This window comes from Tachysurus fulvidraco, chromosome 4 (assembly GCF_022655615.1).
Source record: "Tachysurus fulvidraco isolate hzauxx_2018 chromosome 4, HZAU_PFXX_2.0, whole genome shotgun sequence".
Taxonomy (NCBI): Eukaryota; Metazoa; Chordata; class Actinopteri; order Siluriformes; family Bagridae; genus Tachysurus; species Tachysurus fulvidraco.
Genome location: NC_062521.1, coordinates 12,065,605 through 12,086,208, shown reverse-complemented (window position 1 = coordinate 12,086,208; position 20,604 = coordinate 12,065,605). Strand labels below are relative to the sequence as shown.

Here is a 20,604-nt window from a genome sequence, read left to right as displayed (position 1 = left end):
TACTCCTATTACAGAGGTAATCTCACCATGCTGAGGCTAGAGCCCCTGGGAAAAAGATGGCCCTACACAATGGTAATAATCACTGTAATATCATCCACATAACCTCCTTTCTCTCTCTCTCTCTCTCTCTCTCTCTCTCTCTCTCTCTCTCTCTCTCTCTCTCTCTCTCTCTCTCTCCCTGGGTATTAAATCAGATCTATTTTCCCTGCTGCTGTAAACAAAGATGACATGTACCATATAAACAGTAAAGATTCTCACTCTGTCACTTACTCTCACTCATTTTCTACCACTTGTCTGACGGCAAAGATTCTATACTTTTAAATTCCATTCTATATCTGTATTCTCAAATAAGAGAATATGTCACGTGGTTCCCTAAAATGTTTATGTTTACCCCCAACCACTGCAATTATTATGTTATTACATTATTATGGATTTATGTCAATATATTTAATATCTTTTTTGTAGTTGTATCACTGGTAGCTTGTGTAGAACCAGGTATTTCCGAATATTAATCTTGTTACTGCTGGAAACAAATTACAATGTGTGGAATGAGCACAGTTTATTTTGAATAACAATATAGCATATACTTATACAACATAATTAACCTCGGTTAAGATATTCATTTTGCTATGCTGCAATCTCCCACACAAAACATCTTGTCTTGTTTAACAGACTTAAATGCACCATATGAATTGCTCCAGGATGTAGAAATGGTGTGTCCATAACAAATGCAGATATAAAGCAATCAATTTTCATTTACTGTGCACATACAAACAAGACATTTTTCAATTTGTCCGACTTTTTTCTGATTTTTACAAGCACACACTAACCAATATTTTAGGTCATTTAATCATAACATAGTCATAGCCCTTATACAACAAGAATAGTGATGACTAGATGCTCAAGGTGTGGTGTTATCATCGACCACAGGGCGGTGCCACAAGTACCAGTTACAGCTACCACACATCTACTACATCTAATCTGTTTTAAAGATGGACACTTTCCAAAGTCCTTCTCTAAAGTGTTCATACATGCATTTTGTGCACTGAATCATGGGAACACTGTAATAAAGCGTGTTTGTGCATCTGGTTAGTGACGCTTAGTAATCTAGATACTAACTGGTAATATTTAAAAAACAACCTCTGGATTCTCATGAGGGAAATATATTAGTTTCATTGCCACTGTTTTCTGGAGCACAGCCTGTCTTTTGGATTAGTTTAGAGTTAACCTGTAATGTTGTAATAGTTCTAAATGTTATAATGGTTCTAAATAGTATCTAATAATATTTCTAAATGTTATAATCTCCTGTAAACTTTGAAAGACTTTATTATGCTTCTTTTGTCTTGTTTGTTGTTTTATTTAATGTGCTATTTTCTTTGCATAGAAACATTTTCTGTAACATTTAACTTTAGTTTACATTTTTTTTCATTGTACTGCATCTGTTGCAAATGATTATTTTTCATTTTGCATTCATAAATGTACTGGATAACAAAAAAATAAGAAAAAGGATAAAATTCACCAAAAGATTTGAATAAATCTTTACTTTATTTAGTTTAATTTATTGAAAAAAATTATCTAATTTGATCATTTTTCTAAAACTAAGACATTTTGTTCCTGCAACATTTTTAGGTTCCAGTGGCGTGAACATTTTCCGACAGCTGCGTATCTTTACATCTACAGCATTCCAGTCTAAAGTATGTATTTAATAGCGCCTGGTAAACCTCATGTAAAACAGAACAATCCTCATGTTTTCTTACTGTGAAACAAATCTGCGAGTTTCATATCTGCATGTTTTATGTTAGCTTTTTGCCCTTTCCTAAATAATAAGATAAACGTGAAATATTGCTGCTGATAATAGGTTTTGCTATAGACCCTTAAGAAAGACCCGAGAATAAATGTGTGTATTGCTTTGTAATAGATTTTTCATGAGCCTACAAACTCAACCCAAGTAAAAACATTCAACAAATACAACCGCTAGACTACCACTAAGCTACGAACAATCATTATAACAACAACAACAACAAAAAAGCAACAACCAGAATGACTTGAGTGCCTTGAGATCCTCCACCTATGAAAACTACAGACCCGTCTTTCACATCCACGTTAACCTTATTAACCTCCTTGTCTGCCATATACAAACCCAAGGTTTACAAACACTCCATACGAAGTCTTGCCAACTACCTAGTACTGAGCCTTGCTTTTTCTTTTGGCTGATTTACCATCCCCATAGCCATACTTTCGCTTTGTTTTTTTTGGATTATTCTTTAGATTTTGTGTGCTTAGACCCTTGCCCTTTTTTTCTTACCATGAACTTTAAAATAAATTTAGAATTATATTATATAATCCTTATGCACATGGATCCTCAACATTCCCCTGAATCATGTCCGCTATATTCTGAGTTGTTATTACTTTGTAACTAGCAAAGACAATTTGGGAAAATATGTCCACACCCCTGCATCAGTTACAGAGGACAAGGTAATACAGCACAAATGTAGCAGAAAATAATAATCTAGTGAAACACACCCACACAAAGGAGGGGATCCTGCACACTGGATTTATTTTATCACCACGGATTGTGCATGACACTCCCTTTCATTCTTAGTCTCACACACACACACACACACACACACACACACACACACACACACACACACACACACACACACACACACACTTTCTGCATCAACGGCTTTTTTAAACAGACCTTTTACTCACATGCTTCATTGTAGTGCTTATTTGTGTCGTGTGTGTGTGTCTGGAAAAAGTGCATTTGCTCCAGATGCCACCTGAAAAGAGTACATCGGTAGCCAAAGAGCTCATAGGGCACTAACAGCCTGCATCCTGTTGACAGACCACTCTTTAACCTCTACCATACAATGAGTGCAGCGGCCACACAGACCTGACTTACTTGGCCTTAATAGTACACAGAGGTTGGAAAGTACAGAGTATTGAGTGAGCCTGGTGAAGAAGAGAGCGAGGGCGTGCGAAAGACTGGGTACCTGAGTAAATGTACAGAGGTCATGCCATGTGCTGTAGATGTGTGCTAGTAAACAAGTGCAGAGTTTAGAAGCCTTAAATATGTGCACACTCACAGCACACAAGGTGTGTATATGTATACGAGTATATGTGATCCAGTTCTGACGAGGACTACGCAGCTAGTTCTATTTGCATTTGAAAATGAAAATCAGGGGAAAGAAGCAAAACAAAGCCCATAGATATAGTGGAATAATGTTGGTGTTAGTAGCATTGAGGCGTGTGTTGTTTTTGTACAGTGTGTGGAGGCAGGTGCAGCCTAAGCACTGAATCAGCTCTTTGTGTCCCGCCTGTTATAAAAGCACTTCTGGCCAATCTGTCTCTTTCTCTTCCTCCCGGCCTCTTCCTCTCCTTTCTCGCTCTCTCCTTTTCTCTGACTTGCTCTGCCTGTGGGAAGCAAAGAGTGAAAACGCTAAAACAGACGCTCGAACAGAGGCAGGTTTGTAGTGCTGTCAGACAGAGTCGTAGATCACCAGAGCACGCCGCAGTTCATCTATCCCTGACACGCACGCACACACACACACACACACACACACACACACACACACACACACACACACACACACACACACACACACACCTTTTAGAATGGCTTCTGTTGTTTTAAAGTCCTTAAACAAGACGACAGCGTGAAGTTGACGTTACCATGGTTTTGGCGAAGGCAATTAGATTTCCATGCGTTTTGTGGTAAGAGAAAAATCACCTTTCTCTACAAAGAACCCACAGCTCTGTTGTAGATTCTGATTTAGTGAACAAATTTACAGCTAACAGATGTACTGTTATTCACATGTATACAGAAATACATTACATGTACAGAATAAGACAGTTGAAGCGGGGGGAAATGGTACAGAAGAATAATGATATATTGTATACTGTATATAGTGACATATTTTAAAACTGATATTTTCAGGTTGTGATCATTTCTAATTAAAAAGTGTCTAAGAGCGACTTAACAAAAAATGGCAGGAAACGCAGTGGCAAATATGATGGCCTTCAGGATCTGGTTTCATAAATGTCACACTGCTGAGCTCTTAAAAGTGTCTTCAGTTATAAATTTCATATACTCATGAGATCAGTGTTAGAATTTGCATGACGTCAAACAAAATCTGGAAAAAAATTACCATCCCTCATTCAAATTTAATATTTCTTTATGAGATTAAAACTTCAATCAAGTTGAATGTATGTGTCAGGACTTTGGCCATGTGCATGTGTTTATGTTCTTCGTCACATGTCTGCCCCACTGTTGTCTGCTCCTCCCTGTCTCCACACCTGTTTCCCATTGTGATTACCCTGTCTATTTAACTGTGCCGCACTGTCATATGCAGCGCGGAATGTACTGTTGTCTTGTACTGTCTTTAAGTCCGTGTCATGTTTAGTGTTCTTTTGTTATTAAACCCTGTTTATTTTGCCATCCTGTGTTTCCGTCTGGTTTATCCCGCGTAATTTTAGTGGATTAGTCGATTTTGTATGGATTTGATTGTGTGCCAAATATAGTTATAGATAATAATATAAAAATACATAAACTGCACAGAAATGCAAATGAATAAAATAGAAATGCAAAAGAGTAACAGATTTTCTTTTGATCTTTGAGAATTGTAATGCACTTGAAAAATATAAATGAAACTATAAGAAGCTTGTTTTTTCTCCCTAAAATGAGTCTTATTTGCGTTACGTAATTACTCTGCATATTGAAAGCCACGACACTAGAAATAGACACCGAAAGGTTGACAGATCACGGAAAGACAGTCGGCTTTCAAAAACTTTTCACTCTTCACTAAAGTGTGATCCAGAAAGGCCTTAAAGATGGACTCAGTTATTTTTACATCAAAAGATTGCTGTAACATATCTGCTTGGAAGAATAATCCTGAGCTTTGTGGCCACCTAGAAAACCAGAGAAAAATCCTGTGAGCCAGTAACATTCAACCAATCAGAATGAGGAGTTGTCTTTATCTATATGTATTTATTACCATTCTGAAAGCATCATCCTTCATCTAGCGCATACATCATCTTTGAGTTTCACATTTTCTACATTCTGCCAAAATCACTGATTATAGGTTTTACTTCATTCTACATTGCAGTAGCCATATCCACTTCTCTGTGTCCTACCACACACAAATAACCAGCTCTTTCATAACTGCCCATGTTCATAAGCCATCACAGGCCGAAACTCTGTGAGGACTGTAGTACAGAGAGTCAATGTAAGGGAAAGAAAGTTGACTATTATTTTCATGTGCTGCAATTTTTTTTATATTCTGTCTATTTATCTTCCACTGATCAATCTACTTTATTTCAATTTCACTATTTTGCAAAGCCAACTCAATTGTGCCTTGTTTTTTGTAATCTCTTTTTGTTATCTTATTCTATTTCATTTTTCATTTTATTGTATTTTGTGTAACATTTCATTATAAACCCCTCCCCTTTTTTTGACCCTGCTCTATTTCCTTTATAATATGGACAAAGCATTTTATGCACTGAGATTCTATTCCAAGATACACCTCAGAAAGATCTCATTCACAAAACGACTTTATCATAAGGCAACATGTTGAAATAAATAACCTTGATTAATTGTTAGTATGGGTGCAGCAGGAGGACATCAAGGACTGTCACTAAACAAAGTGGTACACGTGACCGTAATTTCCATTTATACAATAGTATCACACAACCATTTGGGTGATAATACCTGTAACAATACTAAGCCATGACCATGATTAACATTTAAAGACATTCGGGTAGACGACAGTATAACCCAGCCATTTAAGAGACTCTCAGTTTCTTACACTCTTACACAGTTCTACATTTAAAGCAAAACCCCATTTAAACTACAAAAAGGAAAATCTGTATAAAACTTTGTCCTGCATTCTTCATGTATTTTGCCACTGCTAAGGTGGAATAAACTTCTTTATTAAGATCTTCGCCAAAAGCTGTAAACATTAATGAGAAGATTAATTGTTAGTTGATCATCTCTTAATTTCTTCACGTTGGAACAAAGCTGACAGTGGTTCAGTGGTTGCTTTTTGCTTATACTGTACATCAACAGAAACACCAAGCACTGCTGGGATTTGAACCCAGGATCACCTGTTTATAAGACAGGCACTTTAACCAAAGAAGCCACAGCGCCACAGGTGTACACCTCTGTTTCCTCTGTCTGTCCTGATTCTGCTCATATGGTTCTGTGATATACCCCAAATGGAAAACGGTTTCGAGCCCCGTATGGGACATTTTCCAAGAGTTCTGCAATGACATGACTCTGGCAGTTCACTTCTCAACCCGATGCTGCTCAAATATCATGTATTGTGGTATAGATATTAATAATATCAAGTGGTAAAAGCTGTAGGCGGGTCCTCCAAGGCACACAGAGACAGAGAATCTTCACTGTGGAGAATGCGGGCATCGATCCCGCTACCTCTCGCATGCTAAGCGAGCGCTCTACCATCTGAGCTAATTCCCCATGCTACAAAACATGAAGCCACACAAGGTTTCCATGGGATTGTGGGATTCTGAGGCCGGCATGACTGTGAGGTGGGTGCCTTTAGCCGTTTGGATATAACCGATCTACCTAGGTGTTGACTTACCTGCTTGTAACTCTTTGGAATGTTTTCTTCAGAGGCATCTATTGATTGATTTAGATTGTTTGCTTATTGTTTTAGTAGAAGTTGTCTTTTTACCAGGGTGCTTCTAAAATAAGTGGTTCTCCAAGGCACAAGGCTGGCTCTCCAAGGTACATGTGTTGACTTACCTGCTTGTAACTCTTTGGAAGGTGGTTCTATGATAAACCCCAAATGGAAAAATATAAAGAGGCGATCTTCATGGCTCCTGTCCATTCGAGATCAAGAGCAGCTGCGTACAGGCTGGTGACAACTGTTTGCTTTGTCCAGATGGTGTAAAACATTGAATGGATTATAGAGATGGAATAAGACCTACTTATTCAGGAAACACTCCAACTAACACGTCTCTCCCTATCTTTTGCAGTTAAAAAAACAAAAAAAAAAACCTTTGACACTTTTTCATTGTAACTTTGAACAAATGTTTTAAACTCATGGTATCTTAAGTATGTAACCTAGTGAGCCAGTATTAATGTATTCAATGCTTGAGATTTAAGCACTTATGCTTTAAGCTTCAATTAAGATTCAATGCTTTAAGCACTTATGTACGTCGCTCTAGAAAAGGGCATCTGCCAAATGCTGTAAATGTAAATGTATTTAAACCATCTGTCTAATAAAACTAACTAGACTGTTTTTTGCATAGGGATCATGGCTTTGTTCCCCCACTTCCAAGTTTAGTCTTGTGAAGCTGCAGCTCTTTGATTGCTCAGTTTACTCCACCAGCAAAGCAGGCACTGCTGGGATTTGAACCCAGGATCTCCTGTTTACTAGACAGGCACTTTAACCATCTAAGCCACAGCGCCACCGTTGTAAAGCTCTGTTTCCTATGTCTAAGTGTGTGCAAGCTTAACTGCAGCCATAAGACATATTCAAGTTAGAACATCTGCTTGACCATTTGATGAGTGCACTAAGATCTAAGATCATCATCCTGCAGAGGCATGCATGTTTGTGTCTGAACACTTCTCCTCCCATCAGCTGCAAGCTCTTGAGATATTATTACGCACAAACCTAGATCTTATCTCAGAGCAAGTAAGTCACAAGTTAAACCAAACAACTCAGATGGGATTCGACCTTCGAATAGCTCAGACAAAAGGCCTAGAAATCCAATGCCCTATCTATTGCACAACAGAGCCTGAAACTGTATGCAAGCGACATGACTCTAGTGTGCAATCTTTTATTCTCATCACTGCAATGCCCACAACCAGGGAATTTGCTCTGCAGTGTGACTTAGAAGCCATCCTGTAGGAGTGGTGTTTCATCTCAGATTGTAAGAAAGTTGCTACTGCAATTACTGTACATCAACAGAAACACCAGGCACTGCTGGGATTTGAACCCAGGATCACCTGTTTACAAGACAGGCACTTTGACCAACTAAGCCACAGCGCCACACCTCTGTTTCCTCTGTCTGTCCTGATGCTGCTCATATGTCATGTATTGTGGTATAAATATTATTAATATCAAGTGGTAAAATCAATAGGCGGGTTCTCAAAGGCACATGGAGACAGAGAATCGTCACTTTGGCTGGCTCTTCAAGGTACGTGTGCTGGCTTACCTGCTTGTAACTCTTTGGAAGGTTTTCTTCGGAGGCATTTGTTGATTGATTTAGATCGCTTGCTTATTGTTTCGGCAGGAGTGGTCTTTTTGCCAAGGTGGTTCTGTGATATACCCCAAATGGAAAACGGTTTCGAGCCCCGTATGGGACATTTTCCAAGAGTTCTGCAATGACATGACTCTGGCAGTTCACTTCTCAACCCGATGCTGCTCAAATATCATGTATTGTGGTATAAATATTATTAATATCAAGTGGTAAAAGCTGTAGGCGGGTCCTCCAAGGCACACAGAGACAGAGAATCTTCACTTTGGAGAATGCGGGCATCGATCCCGCTACCTCTCGCATGCTAAGCGAGCGCTCTACCATTTGAGCCCAGGATCTCCTAGACAGGCACTTTAACCATCTAAGCCACAGCGCCACCGTTGTAAAGCTCTGGTTCCTATGTCTAAGTGTGTGCAAGCTTAACTGCAGCCATAAGACATATGCAAGTTGGAACATCTGCTTGACCATTTGATGAGTGCACTAAGATCTAAGATCATCATCCTGCAGAGGCATGCATGTTTGTGTCTGAACGCTTCTCCTCCCATCGGCTGCAAACTCGTTTGAATTCTTGAGACTGTATTAAGCACAAACCTAGATCTTATCTCAGAGGTATCTCAGCAAATAAGTCACAAGTTAAACCAAACGACTCTGATGGGATTCGAACCCACAACCTTTGAATAACTCGCACAACAAGCCTAGAAGTCCAATGCGCTATCCATTGCGCCACAGAGCCTGAAGCTGCCATGGGTCTTGGTACGTCTTCTCAGCTTCATCCAAATTCATGGACTGTAAAACACACCACCGATCATTAGACAGCTGTTTTTCTATGGCTAGCAAGTGACATGACTTGAGTGTGCAAGCTTTATTTTTCTCATCACTGCAAGAGAATTTACTCTTCAGTAGTGTGGCTTAGAACCCATCCTGTTGCCATTCCATCTCATATTGTAAGAAAGTGAGTACTGCATTTACACCACCAGCAAAGCAGGCACTGCTGGAATTTGGAAGCAGGATCTCCTGTTTACTAGACAGGCACTTTAACCAACTAAGCCACAGCACCACTGTCATAAAGCTCCAATTCCTCAGTCTAAGTGTGTGCAAGAACATCTGCTTGACCATTTGACAAGTGCACACTCTGTACAGAAAGACTTTTACAGATCTAAGATAATCATCCTGCAGAGGCATGCATGTTTGTGTCTGAACACTTCTCCTCCCATCAGCTGCAAGCTCTTGAGATATTATTACGCACAAACCTAGATCTTATCTCAGAGCAAGTAAGTCACAAGTTAAACCAAACAACTCAGATGGGATTCGACCTTCGAATAGCTCAGACAAAAAGCCTAGAAATCCAATGCCCTATCTATTGCACAACAGAGCCTGAAACTGTATGCAAGCGACATGACTCTAGTGTGCAATCTTTTATTCTCATCACTGCAATGCCCACAACCAGGGAATTTGCTCTGCAGTGTGACTTAGAAGCCATCCTGTTGGAGTGGTGTTTCATCTCAGATTGTAAGAAAGTTGCTACTGCAATTACTGTACATCAACAGAAACACCAGGCACTGCTTGAACCCAGTATCACCTGTTTACAAGACAGGCACTTTGACCAACTAAGCCACAGCGTCACAGGTATACACCTCTGTTTCCTCTGTCTGTCCTGATGCTGCTCATATGTCATGTATTGTGGTATAAATATTATTAATATCAAGTGGTAAAATCAATAGGCGGGTTTTCAAAGGCACATGGAGACAGAGAATCGTCACTTTGGCTGGCTCTTCAAGGTACGTGTGTTGACTTACCTGCTTGTAACTCTTTGGAAGGTTTTCTTCGGAGGCATTTGTTGATTGATTTAGATTGCTTGCTTATTGTTTCGGCAGGAGTGGTCTTTTTGCCAAGGTGGTTCTGTGATATACCCCAAATGGAAAACGGTTTCGAGCCCCGTATGGGACATTTTCCAAGAGTTCTGCAATGACATGACTCTGGCAGTTCACTTCTCAACCCGATGCTGCTCAAATATCATGTATTGTGGTATAAATATTATTAATATCAAGTGGTAAAAGCTGTAGGCGGGTCCTCCAAGGCACACAGAGACAGAGAATCTTCACTTTGGAGAATGCGGGCATCGATCCCGCTACCTCTCGCATGCTAAGCGAGCGCTCTACCATTTGAGCTAATTCCCCATGCTACAAAACATGAAGCCACACAAGGTTTCCATGGGATTGTGGGATTCTGAGGCCGGCATGACTGTGAGGTGGGTGCCTTTAGCCGTTTGGATATAACCGATCTACCTAGGTGTTGACTTACCTGCTTGTAACTCTTTGGAATGTTTTCTTCAGAGGCATCTATTGATTGATTTAGATTGTTTGCTTATTGTTTTAGTAGAAGTTGTCTTTTTACCAGGGTGCTTCTAAAATAAGTGGTTCTCCAAGGCACAAGGCTGGCTCTCCAAGGTACATGTGTTGACTTACCTGCTTGTAACTCTTTGGAAGGTGGTTCTATGATAAACCCCAAATGGAAAAATATAAAGAGGCGATCTTCATGGCTCCTGTCCATTCGAGATCAAGAGCAGCTGCGTACAGGCTGGTGACAACTGTTTGCTTTGTCCAGGTGGTGTAAAACATTGAATGGATTATAGAGATGGAATAAGACCTACTTATACAGGAAACACTCCAACTAACACGTCTCTCCCTATCTTTTGCAGTTAAAAAAACAAAAAAAAAACAAACCTTTGACACTTTTTCATTGTAACTTTGAACAAATGTTTTAAACTCATGGTATCTTAAGTATGTAACCTAGTGAGCCAGTATTAATGTATTCAATGCTTGAGATTTAAGCACTTATGTACGTCGCTCTAGAAAAGGGCATCTGCCAAATGCTGTAAATGTAAATGTATTTAAACCATCTGTCTAATAAAACTAACTAGACTGTTTTTTGCATAGAGATCATGGCTTTGTTCCCCCACTTCCAAGTTTAGTCTTGTAAAGCTGCAGCTCTTTGATTGCTCAGTTTACTCCACCAGCAAAGCAGGCACTGCTGGGATTTGAACCCAGGATCTCCTGTTTACTAGACAGGCACTTTAACCACCTAAGCCACAGCGCCACCGTTATAAAGCTCTGTTTCCTATGTCTAAGTGTGTGCAAGCTTAACTGCAGCCATAAGACATATGCAAGTTGGAACATCTGCTTGACCATTTGATGAGTGCACTAAGATCTAAGATCATCATCCTGCAGAGGCATGCATGTTTGTGTCTGAACGCTTCTCCTCCCATCGGCTGCAAACTCGTTTGAATTCTTGAGACTGTATTAAGCACAAACCTAGATCTTATCTCAGAGGTATCTCAGCAAATAAGTCACAAGTTAAACCAAACGACTCTGATGGGATTCGAACCCACAACCTTTGAATAACTCGCACAACAAGCCTAGAAGTCCAATGCGCTATCCATTGCGCCACAGAGCCTGAAGCTGCCATGGGTCTTGGTACGTCTTCTCAGCTTCATCCAAATTCATGGACTGTAAAACACACCACCAATCATTAGACAGCTGTTTTTCTATGGCTAGCAAGTGACATGACTTGAGTGTGCAAGCTTTATTTTTCTCATCACTGCAAGAGAATTTACTCTTCAGTAGTGTGGCTTAGAACCCATCCTGTTGCCATTCCATCTCATATTGTAAGAAAGTGAGTACTGCATTTACACCACCAGCAAAGCAGGCACTGCTGGAATTTGGAAGCAGGATCTCCTGTTTACTAGACAGGCACTTTAACCAACTAAGCCACAGCACCACTGTCATAAAGCTCCAATTCCTCAGTCTAAGTGTGTGCAAGAACATCTGCTTGACCATTTGACAAGTGCACACTCTGTACAGAAAGACTTTTACAGATCTAAGATAATCATCCTGCAGAGGCATGCATGTTTGTGTCTGAACACTTCTCCTCCCATCAGCTGCAAGCTCTTGAGATATTATTACGCACAAACCTAGATCTTATCTCAGAGCAAGTAAGTCACAAGTTAAACCAAACAACTCTGATGGGATTCGACCTTCGAATAGCTCAGACAAAAAGCCTAGAAATCCAATGCCCTATCTATTGCACAACAGAGCCTGAAACTGTATGCAAGCGACATGACTCTAGTGTGCAATCTTTTATTCTCATCACTGCAATGCCCACAACCAGGGAATTTGCTCTGCAGTGTGACTTAGAAGCCATCCTGTAGGAGTGGTGTTTCATCTCAGATTGTAAGAAAGTTGCTACTGCAATTACTGTACATCAACAGAAACACCAGGCACTGCTGGGATTTGAACCCAGGATCACCTGTTTACAAGACAGGCACTTTGACCAACTAAGCCACAGCGCCACAGGTATACACCTCTGTTTCCTCTGTCTGTCCTGATGCTGCTCATATGTCATGTATTGTGGTATAAATATTATTAATATCAAGTGGTAAAATCAATAGGCGGGTTCTCAAAGGCACATGGAGACAGAGAATCGTCACTTTGGCTGGCTCTTCAAGGTACGTGTGTTGGCTTACCTGCTTGTAACTCTTTGGAAGGTTTTCTTCGGAGGCATTTGTTGATTGATTTAGATCGCTTGCTTATTGTTTCGGCAGGAGTGGTCTTTTTGCCAAGGTGGTTCTGTGATATACCCCAAATGGAAAACGGTTTCGAGCCCCGTATGGGACATTTTCCAAGAGTTCTGCAATGACATGACTCTGGCAGTTCACTTCTCAACCCGATGCTGCTCAAATATCATGTATTGTGGTATAAATATTATTAATATCAAGTGGTAAAAGCTGTAGGCGGGTCCTCCAAGGCACACAGAGACAGAGAATCTTCACTTTGGAGAATGCGGGCATCGATCCCGCTACCTCTCGCATGCTAAGCGAGCGCTCTACCATTTGAGCTAATTCCCCATGCTACAAAACATGAAGCCACACAAGGTTTCCATGGGATTGTGGGATTCTGAGGCCGGCATGACTGTGAGGTGGGTGCCTTTAGCCGTTTGGATATAACCGATCTACCTAGGTGTTGACTTACCTGCTTGTAACTCTTTGGAATGTTTTCTTCAGAGGCATCTATTGATTGATTTAGATTGTTTGCTTATTGTTTTAGTAGAAGTTGTCTTTTTACCAGGGTGCTTCTAAAATAAGTGGTTCTCCAAGGCACAAGGCTGGCTCTCCAAGGTACATGTGTTGACTTACCTGCTTGTAACTCTTTGGAAGGTGGTTCTATGATAAACCCCAAATGGAAAAATATAAAGAGGCGATCTTCATGGCTCCTGTCCATTCGAGATCAAGAGCAGCTGCGTACAGGCTGGTGACAACTGTTTGCTTTGTCCAGGTGGTGTAAAACATTGAATGGATTATAGAGATGGAATAAGACCTACTTATTCAGGAAACACTCCAACTAACACGTCTCTCCCTATCTTTTGCAGTTAAAAAAACAAAAAAAAAACAAACCTTTGACACTTTTTCATTGTAACTTTGAACAAATGTTTTAAACTCATGGTATCTTAAGTATGTAACCTAGTGAGCCAGTATTAATGTATTCAATGCTTGAGATTTAAGCACTTATGTACGTCGCTCTAGAAAAGGGCATCTGCCAAATGCTGTAAATGTAAATGTATTTAAACCATCTGTCTAATAAAACTAACTAGACTGTTTTTTGCATAGAGATCATGGCTTTGTTCCCCCACTTCCAAGTTTAGTCTTGTGAAGCTGCAGCTCTTTGATTGCTCAGTTTACTCCACCAGCAAAGCAGGCACTGCTGGGATTTGAACCCAGGATCTCCTAGACAGGCACTTTAACCACCTAAGCCACAGCGCCACCGTTGTAAAGCTCTGTTTCCTATGTCTAAGTGTGTGCAAGCTTAACTGCAGCCATAAGACATATGCAAGTTGGAACATCTGCTTGACCATTTGATGAGTGCACTAAGATCTAAGATCATCATCCTGCAGAGGCATGCATGTTTGTGTCTGAACGCTTCTCCTCCCATCGGCTGCAAACTCGTTTGAATTCTTGAGACTGTATTAAGCACAAACCTAGATCTTATCTCAGAGGTATCTCAGCAAATAAGTCACAAGTTAAACCAAACGACTCTGATGGGATTCGAACCCACAACCTTTGAATAACTCGCACAACAAGCCTAGAAGTCCAATGCGCTATCCATTGCGCCACAGAGCCTGAAGCTGCCATGGGTCTTGGTACGTCTTCTCAGCTTCATCCAAATTCATGGACTGTAAAACACACCACCAATCATTAGACAGCTGTTTTTCTATGGCTAGCAAGTGACATGACTTGAGTGTGCAAGCTTTATTTTTCTCATCACTGCAAGAGAATTTACTCTTCAGTAGTGTGGCTTAGAACCCATCCTGTTGCCATTCCATCTCATATTGTAAGAAAGTGAGTACTGCATTTACACCACCAGCAAAGCAGGCACTGCTGGAATTTGGAAGCAGGATCTCCTGTTTACTAGACAGGCACTTTAACCAACTAAGCCACAGCACCACTGTCATAAAGCTCCAATTCCTCAGTCTAAGTGTGTGCAAGAACATCTGCTTGACCATTTGACAAGTGCACACTCTGTACAGAAAGACTTTTACAGATCTAAGATAATCATCCTGCAGAGGCATGCATGTTTGTGTCTGAACACTTCTCCTCCCATCAGCTGCAAGCTCTTGAGATATTATTACGCACAAACCTAGATCTTATCTCAGAGCAAGTAAGTCACAAGTTAAACCAAACAACTCTGATGGGATTCGACCTTCGAATAGCTCAGACAAAAAGCCTAGAAATCCAATGCCCTATCTATTGCACAACAGAGCCTGAAACTGTATGCAAGCGACATGACTCTAGTGTGCAATCTTTTATTCTCATCACTGCAATGCCCACAACCAGGGAATTTGCTCTGCAGTGTGACTTAGAAGCCATCCTGTAGGAGTGGTGTTTCATCTCAGATTGTAAGAAAGTTGCTACTGCAATTACTGTACATCAACAGAAACACCAGGCACTGCTGGGATTTGAACCCAGGATCACCTGTTTACAAGACAGGCACTTTGACCAACTAAGCCACAGCGCCACAGGTATACACCTCTGTTTCCTCTGTCTGTCCTGATGCTGCTCATATGTCATGTATTGTGGTATAAATATTATTAATATCAAGTGGTAAAATCAATAGGCGGGTTCTCAAAGGCACATGGAGACAGAGAATCGTCACTTTGGCTGGCTCTTCAAGGTACGTGTGTTGACTTACCTGCTTGTAACTCTTTGGAAGGTTTTCTTCGGAGGCATTTGTTGATTGATTTAGATCGCTTGCTTATTGTTTCGGCAGGAGTGGTCTTTTTGCCAAGGTGGTTCTGTGATATACCCCAAATGGAAAACGGTTTCGAGCCCCGTATGGGACATTTTCCAAGAGTTCTGCAATGACATGACTCTGGCAGTTCACTTCTCAACCCGATGCTGCTCAAATATCATGTATTGTGGTATAAATATTATTAATATCAAGTGGTAAAAGCTGTAGGCGGGTCCTCCAAGGCACACAGAGACAGAGAATCTTCACTTTGGAGAATGCGGGCATCGATCCCGCTACCTCTCGCATGCTAAGCGAGCGCTCTACCATTTGAGCTAATTCCCCATGCTACAAAACATGAAGCCACACAAGGTTTCCATGGGATTGTGGGATTCTGAGGCCGGCATGACTGTGAGGTGGGTGCCTTTAGCCGTTTGGATATAACCGATCTACCTAGGTGTTGACTTACCTGCTTGTAACTCTTTGGAATGTTTTCTTCAGAGGCATCTATTGATTGATTTAGATTGTTTGCTTATTGTTTTAGTAGAAGTTGTCTTTTTACCAGGGTGCTTCTAAAATAAGTGGTTCTCCAAGGCACAAGGCTGGCTCTCCAAGGTACATGTGTTGACTTACCTGCTTGTAACTCTTTGGAAGGTGGTTCTATGATAAACCCCAAATGGAAAAATATAAAGAGGCGATCTTCATGGCTCCTGTCCATTCGAGATCAAGAGCAGCTGCGTACAGGCTGGTGACAACTGTTTGCTTTGTCCAGGTGGTGTAAAACATTGAATGGATTATAGAGATGGAATAAGACCTACTTATTCAGGAAACACTCCAACTAACACGTCTCTCCCTATCTTTTGCAGTTAAAAAAACAAAAAAAAAACAAACCTTTGACACTTTTTCATTGTAACTTTGAACAAATGTTTTAAACTCATGGTATCTTAAGTATGTAACCTAGTGAGCCAGTATTAATGTATTCAATGCTTGAGATTTAAGCACTTATGTACGTCGCTCTAGAAAAGGGCATCTGCCAAATGCTGTAAATGTAAATGTATTTAAACCATCTGTCTAATAAAACTAACTAGACTGTTTTTTGCATAGGGATCATGGCTTTGTTCCCCCACTTCCAAGTTTAGTCTTGTGAAGCTGCAGCTCTTTGATTGCTCAGTTTACTCCACCAGCAAAGCAGGCACTGCTGGGATTTGAACCCAGGATCTCCTGTTTACTAGACAGGCACTTTAACCATCTAAGCCACAGCGCCACCGTTGTAAAGCTCTGTTTCCTATGTCTAAGTGTGTGCAAGCTTAACTGCAGCCATAAGACATATGCAAGTTAGAACATCTGCTTGACCATTTGATGAGTGCACTAAGATCTAAGATCATCATCCTGCAGAGGCATGCATGTTTGTGTCTGAACGCTTCTCCTCCCATCGGCTGCAAACTCGTTTGAATTCTTGAGACTGTATTAAGCACAAACCTAGATCTTATCTCAGAGGTATCTCAGCAAATAAGTCACAAGTTAAACCAAACGACTCTGATGGGATTCGAACCCACAACCTTTGAATAACTCGCACAACAAGCCTAGAAGTCCAATGCGCTATCCATTGCGCCACAGAGCCTGAAGCTGCCATGGGTCTTGGTACGTCTTCTCAGCTTCATCCAAATTCATGGACTGTAAAACACACCACCAATCATTAGACAGCTGTTTTTCTATGGCTAGCAAGTGACATGACTTGAGTGTGCAAGCTTTATTTTTCTCATCACTGCAAGAGAATTTACTCTTCAGTAGTGTGGCTTAGAACCCATCCTGTTGCCATTCCATCTCATATTGTAAGAAAGTGAGTACTGCATTTACACCACCAGCAAAGCAGGCACTGCTGGAATTTGGAAGCAGGATCTCCTGTTTACTAGACAGGCACTTTAACCAACTAAGCCACAGCACCACTGTCATAAAGCTCCAATTCCTCAGTCTAAGTGTGTGCAAGAACATCTGCTTGACCATTTGACAAGTGCACACTCTGTACAGAAAGACTTTTACAGATCTAAGATAATCATCCTGCAGAGGCATGCATGTTTGTGTCTGAACACTTCTCCTCCCATCAGCTGCAAGCTCTTGAGATATTATTACGCACAAACCTAGATCTTATCTCAGAGCAAGTAAGTCACAAGTTAAACCAAACAACTCTGATGGGATTCGACCTTCGAATAGCTCAGACAAAAAGCCTAGAAATCCAATGCCCTATCTATTGCACAACAGAGCCTGAAACTGTATGCAAGCGACATGACTCTAGTGTGCAATCTTTTATTCTCATCACTGCAATGCCCACAACCAGGGAATTTGCTCTGCAGTGTGACTTAGAAGCCATCCTGTAGGAGTGGTGTTTCATCTCAGATTGTAAGAAAGTTGCTACTGCAATTACTGTACATCAACAGAAACACCAGGCACTGCTGGGATTTGAACCCAGGATCACCTGTTTACAAGACAGGCACTTTGACCAACTAAGCCACAGCGCCACAGGTATACACCTCTGTTTCCTCTGTCTGTCCTGATGCTGCTCATATGTCATGTATTGTGGTATAAATATTATTAATATCAAGTGGTAAAATCAATAGGCGGGTTCTCAAAGGCACATGGAGACAGAGAATCGTCACTTTGGCTGGCTCTTCAAGGTACGTGTGTTGGACTTACCTGCTTGTAACTCTTTGGAAGGTTTTCTTCGGAGGCATTTGTTGATTGATTTAGATCGCTTGCTTATTGTTTCGGCAGGAGTGGTCTTTTTGCCAAGGTGGTTCTGTGATATACCCCAAATGGAAAACGGTTTCGAGCCCCGTATGGGACATTTTCCAAGAGTTCTGCAATGACATGACTCTGGCAGTTCACTTCTCAACCCGATGCTGCTCAAATATCATGTATTGTGGTATAAATATTATTAATATCAAGTGGTAAAAGCTGTAGGCGGGTCCTCCAAGGCACACAGAGACAGAGAATCTTCACTTTGGAGAATGCGGGCATCGATCCCGCTACCTCTCGCATGCTAAGCGAGCGCTCTACCATTTGAGCTAATTCCCCATGCTACAAAACATGAAGCCACACAAGGTTTCCATGGGATTGTGGGATTCTGAGGCCGGCATGACTGTGAGGTGGGTGCCTTTAGCCGTTTGGATATAACCGATCTACCTAGGTGTTGACTTACCTGCTTGTAACTCTTTGGAATGTTTTCTTCAGAGGCATCTATTGATTGATTTAGATTGTTTGCTTATTGTTTTAGTAGAAGTTGTCTTTTTACCAGGGTGCTTCTAAAATAAGTGGTTCTCCAAGGCACAAGGCTGGCTCTCCAAGGTACATGTGTTGACTTACCTGCTTGTAACTCTTTGGAAGGTGGTTCTATGATAAACCCCAAATGGAAAAATATAAAGAGGCGATCTTCATGGCTCCTGTCCATTCGAGATCAAGAGCAGCTGCGTACAGGCTGGTGACAACTGTTTGCTTTGTCCAGGTGGTGTAAAACATTGAATGGATTATAGAGATGGAATAAGACCTACTTATTCAGGAAACACTCCAACTAACACGTCTCTCCCTATCTTTTGCAGTTAAAAAAACAAAAAAAAAACAAACCTTTGACACTTTTTCATTGTAACTTTGAACAAATGTTTTAAACTCATGGTATCTTAAGTATGTAACCTAGTGAGCCAGTATTAATGTATTCAATGCTTGAGATTTAAGCACTTATGTACGTCGCTCTAGAAAAGGGCATCTGCCAAATGCTGTAAATGTAAATGTATTTAAACCATCTGTCTAATAAAACTAACTAGACTGTTTTTTGCATAGGGATCATGGCTTTGTTCCCCCACTTCCAAGTTTAGTCTTGTGAAGCTGCAGCTCTTTGATTGCTCAGTTTACTCCACCAGCAAAGCAGGCACTGCTGGGATTTGAACCCAGGATCTCCTGTTTACTAGACAGGCACTTTAACCATCTAAGCCACAGCGCCACCGTTGTAAAGCTCTGTTTCCTATGTCTAAGTGTGTGCAAGCTTAACTGCAGCCATAAGACATATGCAAGTTAGAACATCTGCTTGACCATTTGATGAGTGCACTAAGATCTAAGATCATCATCCTGCAGAGGCATGCATGTTTGTGTCTGAACGCTTCTCCTCCCATCGGCTGCAAACTCGTTTGAATTCTTGAGACTGTATTAAGCACAAACCTAGATCTTATCTCAGAGGTATCTCAGCAAATAAGTCACAAGTTAAACCAAACGACTCTGATGGGATTCGAACCCACAACCTTTGAATAACTCGCACAACAAGCCTAGAAGTCCAATGCGCTATCCATTGCGCCACAGAGCCTGAAGCTGCCATGGGTCTTGGTACGTCTTCTCAGCTTCATCCAAATTCATGGACTGTAAAACACACCACCAATCATTAGACAGCTGTTTTTCTATGGCTAGCAAGTGACATGACTTGAGTGTGCAAGCTTTATTTTTCTCATCACTGCAAGAGAATTTACTCTTCAGTAGTGTGGCTTAGAACCCATCCTGTTGCCATTCCATCTCATATTGTAAGAAAGTGAGTACTGCATTTACACCACCAGCAAAGCAGGCACTGCTGGAATTTGGAAGCAGGATCTCCTGTTTACTAGACAGGCACTTTAACCAACTAAGCCACAGCACCACTGTCATAAAGCTCCAATTCCTCAGTCTAAGTGTGTGCAAGAACATCTGCTTGACCATTTGACAAGTGCACACTCTGTACAGAAAGACTTTTACAGATCTAAGATAATCATCCTGCAGAGGCATGCATGTTTGTGTCTGAACACTTCTCCTCCCATCAGCTGCAAGCTCTTGAGATATTATTACGCACAAACCTAGATCTTATCTCAGAGCAAGTAAGTCACAAGTTAAACCAAACAACTCTGATGGGATTCGACCTTCGAATAGCTCAGACAAAAAGCCTAGAAATCCAATGCCCTATCTATTGCACAACAGAGCCTGAAACTGTATGCAAGCGACATGACTCTAGTGTGCAATCTTTTATTCTCATCACTGCAATGCCCACAACCAGGGAATTTGCTCTGCAGTGTGACTTAGAAGCCATCCT

General features: G+C 41.0%; 18 non-coding genes across 18 annotated transcripts; all 18 read right to left on the bottom strand.

The window, feature by feature from the left end:
* Nucleotides 1-6,408: 6,408 nt before the first annotated feature.
* On the bottom strand, nt 6,409-6,481 carry trnaa-agc. The gene has a single exon. It is a non-coding gene; the product is annotated as a tRNA-Ala (tRNA).
* Nucleotides 6,482-7,364: 883 nt separating this feature from the next.
* Nucleotides 7,365-7,438, bottom strand: trnat-agu. The gene has a single exon. It is a non-coding gene; the product is annotated as a tRNA-Thr (tRNA).
* A 509-nt stretch (nt 7,439-7,947) lies between these two features.
* Nucleotides 7,948-8,021, bottom strand: trnat-ugu. Its single transcript has one exon. It is a non-coding gene; the product is annotated as a tRNA-Thr (tRNA).
* An 851-nt stretch (nt 8,022-8,872) lies between these two features.
* Nucleotides 8,873-8,962, bottom strand: trnar-ucu. The gene is given in 2 exon segments: nt 8,873-8,908; nt 8,926-8,962. It is a non-coding gene; the product is annotated as a tRNA-Arg (tRNA).
* A 1,371-nt stretch (nt 8,963-10,333) lies between these two features.
* trnaa-agc lies at nt 10,334-10,406 on the bottom strand. The gene has a single exon. It is a non-coding gene; the product is annotated as a tRNA-Ala (tRNA).
* Nucleotides 10,407-11,251: 845 nt separating this feature from the next.
* On the bottom strand, nt 11,252-11,325 carry trnat-agu. Its single transcript has one exon. It is a non-coding gene; the product is annotated as a tRNA-Thr (tRNA).
* A 267-nt stretch (nt 11,326-11,592) lies between these two features.
* On the bottom strand, nt 11,593-11,682 carry trnar-ucu. The gene is given in 2 exon segments: nt 11,593-11,628; nt 11,646-11,682. It is a non-coding gene; the product is annotated as a tRNA-Arg (tRNA).
* Nucleotides 11,683-12,503: 821 nt separating this feature from the next.
* trnat-ugu lies at nt 12,504-12,577 on the bottom strand. The gene has a single exon. It is a non-coding gene; the product is annotated as a tRNA-Thr (tRNA).
* Nucleotides 12,578-13,059: 482 nt separating this feature from the next.
* Nucleotides 13,060-13,132, bottom strand: trnaa-agc. The gene has a single exon. It is a non-coding gene; the product is annotated as a tRNA-Ala (tRNA).
* Nucleotides 13,133-14,311: 1,179 nt separating this feature from the next.
* Nucleotides 14,312-14,401, bottom strand: trnar-ucu. The gene is given in 2 exon segments: nt 14,312-14,347; nt 14,365-14,401. It is a non-coding gene; the product is annotated as a tRNA-Arg (tRNA).
* An 821-nt stretch (nt 14,402-15,222) lies between these two features.
* On the bottom strand, nt 15,223-15,296 carry trnat-ugu. The gene has a single exon. It is a non-coding gene; the product is annotated as a tRNA-Thr (tRNA).
* A 482-nt stretch (nt 15,297-15,778) lies between these two features.
* On the bottom strand, nt 15,779-15,851 carry trnaa-agc. Its single transcript has one exon. It is a non-coding gene; the product is annotated as a tRNA-Ala (tRNA).
* An 845-nt stretch (nt 15,852-16,696) lies between these two features.
* trnat-agu lies at nt 16,697-16,770 on the bottom strand. Its single transcript has one exon. It is a non-coding gene; the product is annotated as a tRNA-Thr (tRNA).
* Nucleotides 16,771-17,037: 267 nt separating this feature from the next.
* trnar-ucu lies at nt 17,038-17,127 on the bottom strand. The gene is given in 2 exon segments: nt 17,038-17,073; nt 17,091-17,127. It is a non-coding gene; the product is annotated as a tRNA-Arg (tRNA).
* An 821-nt stretch (nt 17,128-17,948) lies between these two features.
* Nucleotides 17,949-18,022, bottom strand: trnat-ugu. The gene has a single exon. It is a non-coding gene; the product is annotated as a tRNA-Thr (tRNA).
* A 483-nt stretch (nt 18,023-18,505) lies between these two features.
* trnaa-agc lies at nt 18,506-18,578 on the bottom strand. The gene has a single exon. It is a non-coding gene; the product is annotated as a tRNA-Ala (tRNA).
* Nucleotides 18,579-19,423: 845 nt separating this feature from the next.
* Nucleotides 19,424-19,497, bottom strand: trnat-agu. Its single transcript has one exon. It is a non-coding gene; the product is annotated as a tRNA-Thr (tRNA).
* A 267-nt stretch (nt 19,498-19,764) lies between these two features.
* trnar-ucu lies at nt 19,765-19,854 on the bottom strand. Its single transcript is given in 2 exon segments — nt 19,765-19,800; nt 19,818-19,854. It is a non-coding gene; the product is annotated as a tRNA-Arg (tRNA).
* Between the last annotated feature and the right edge of the window lie 750 nt (nt 19,855-20,604).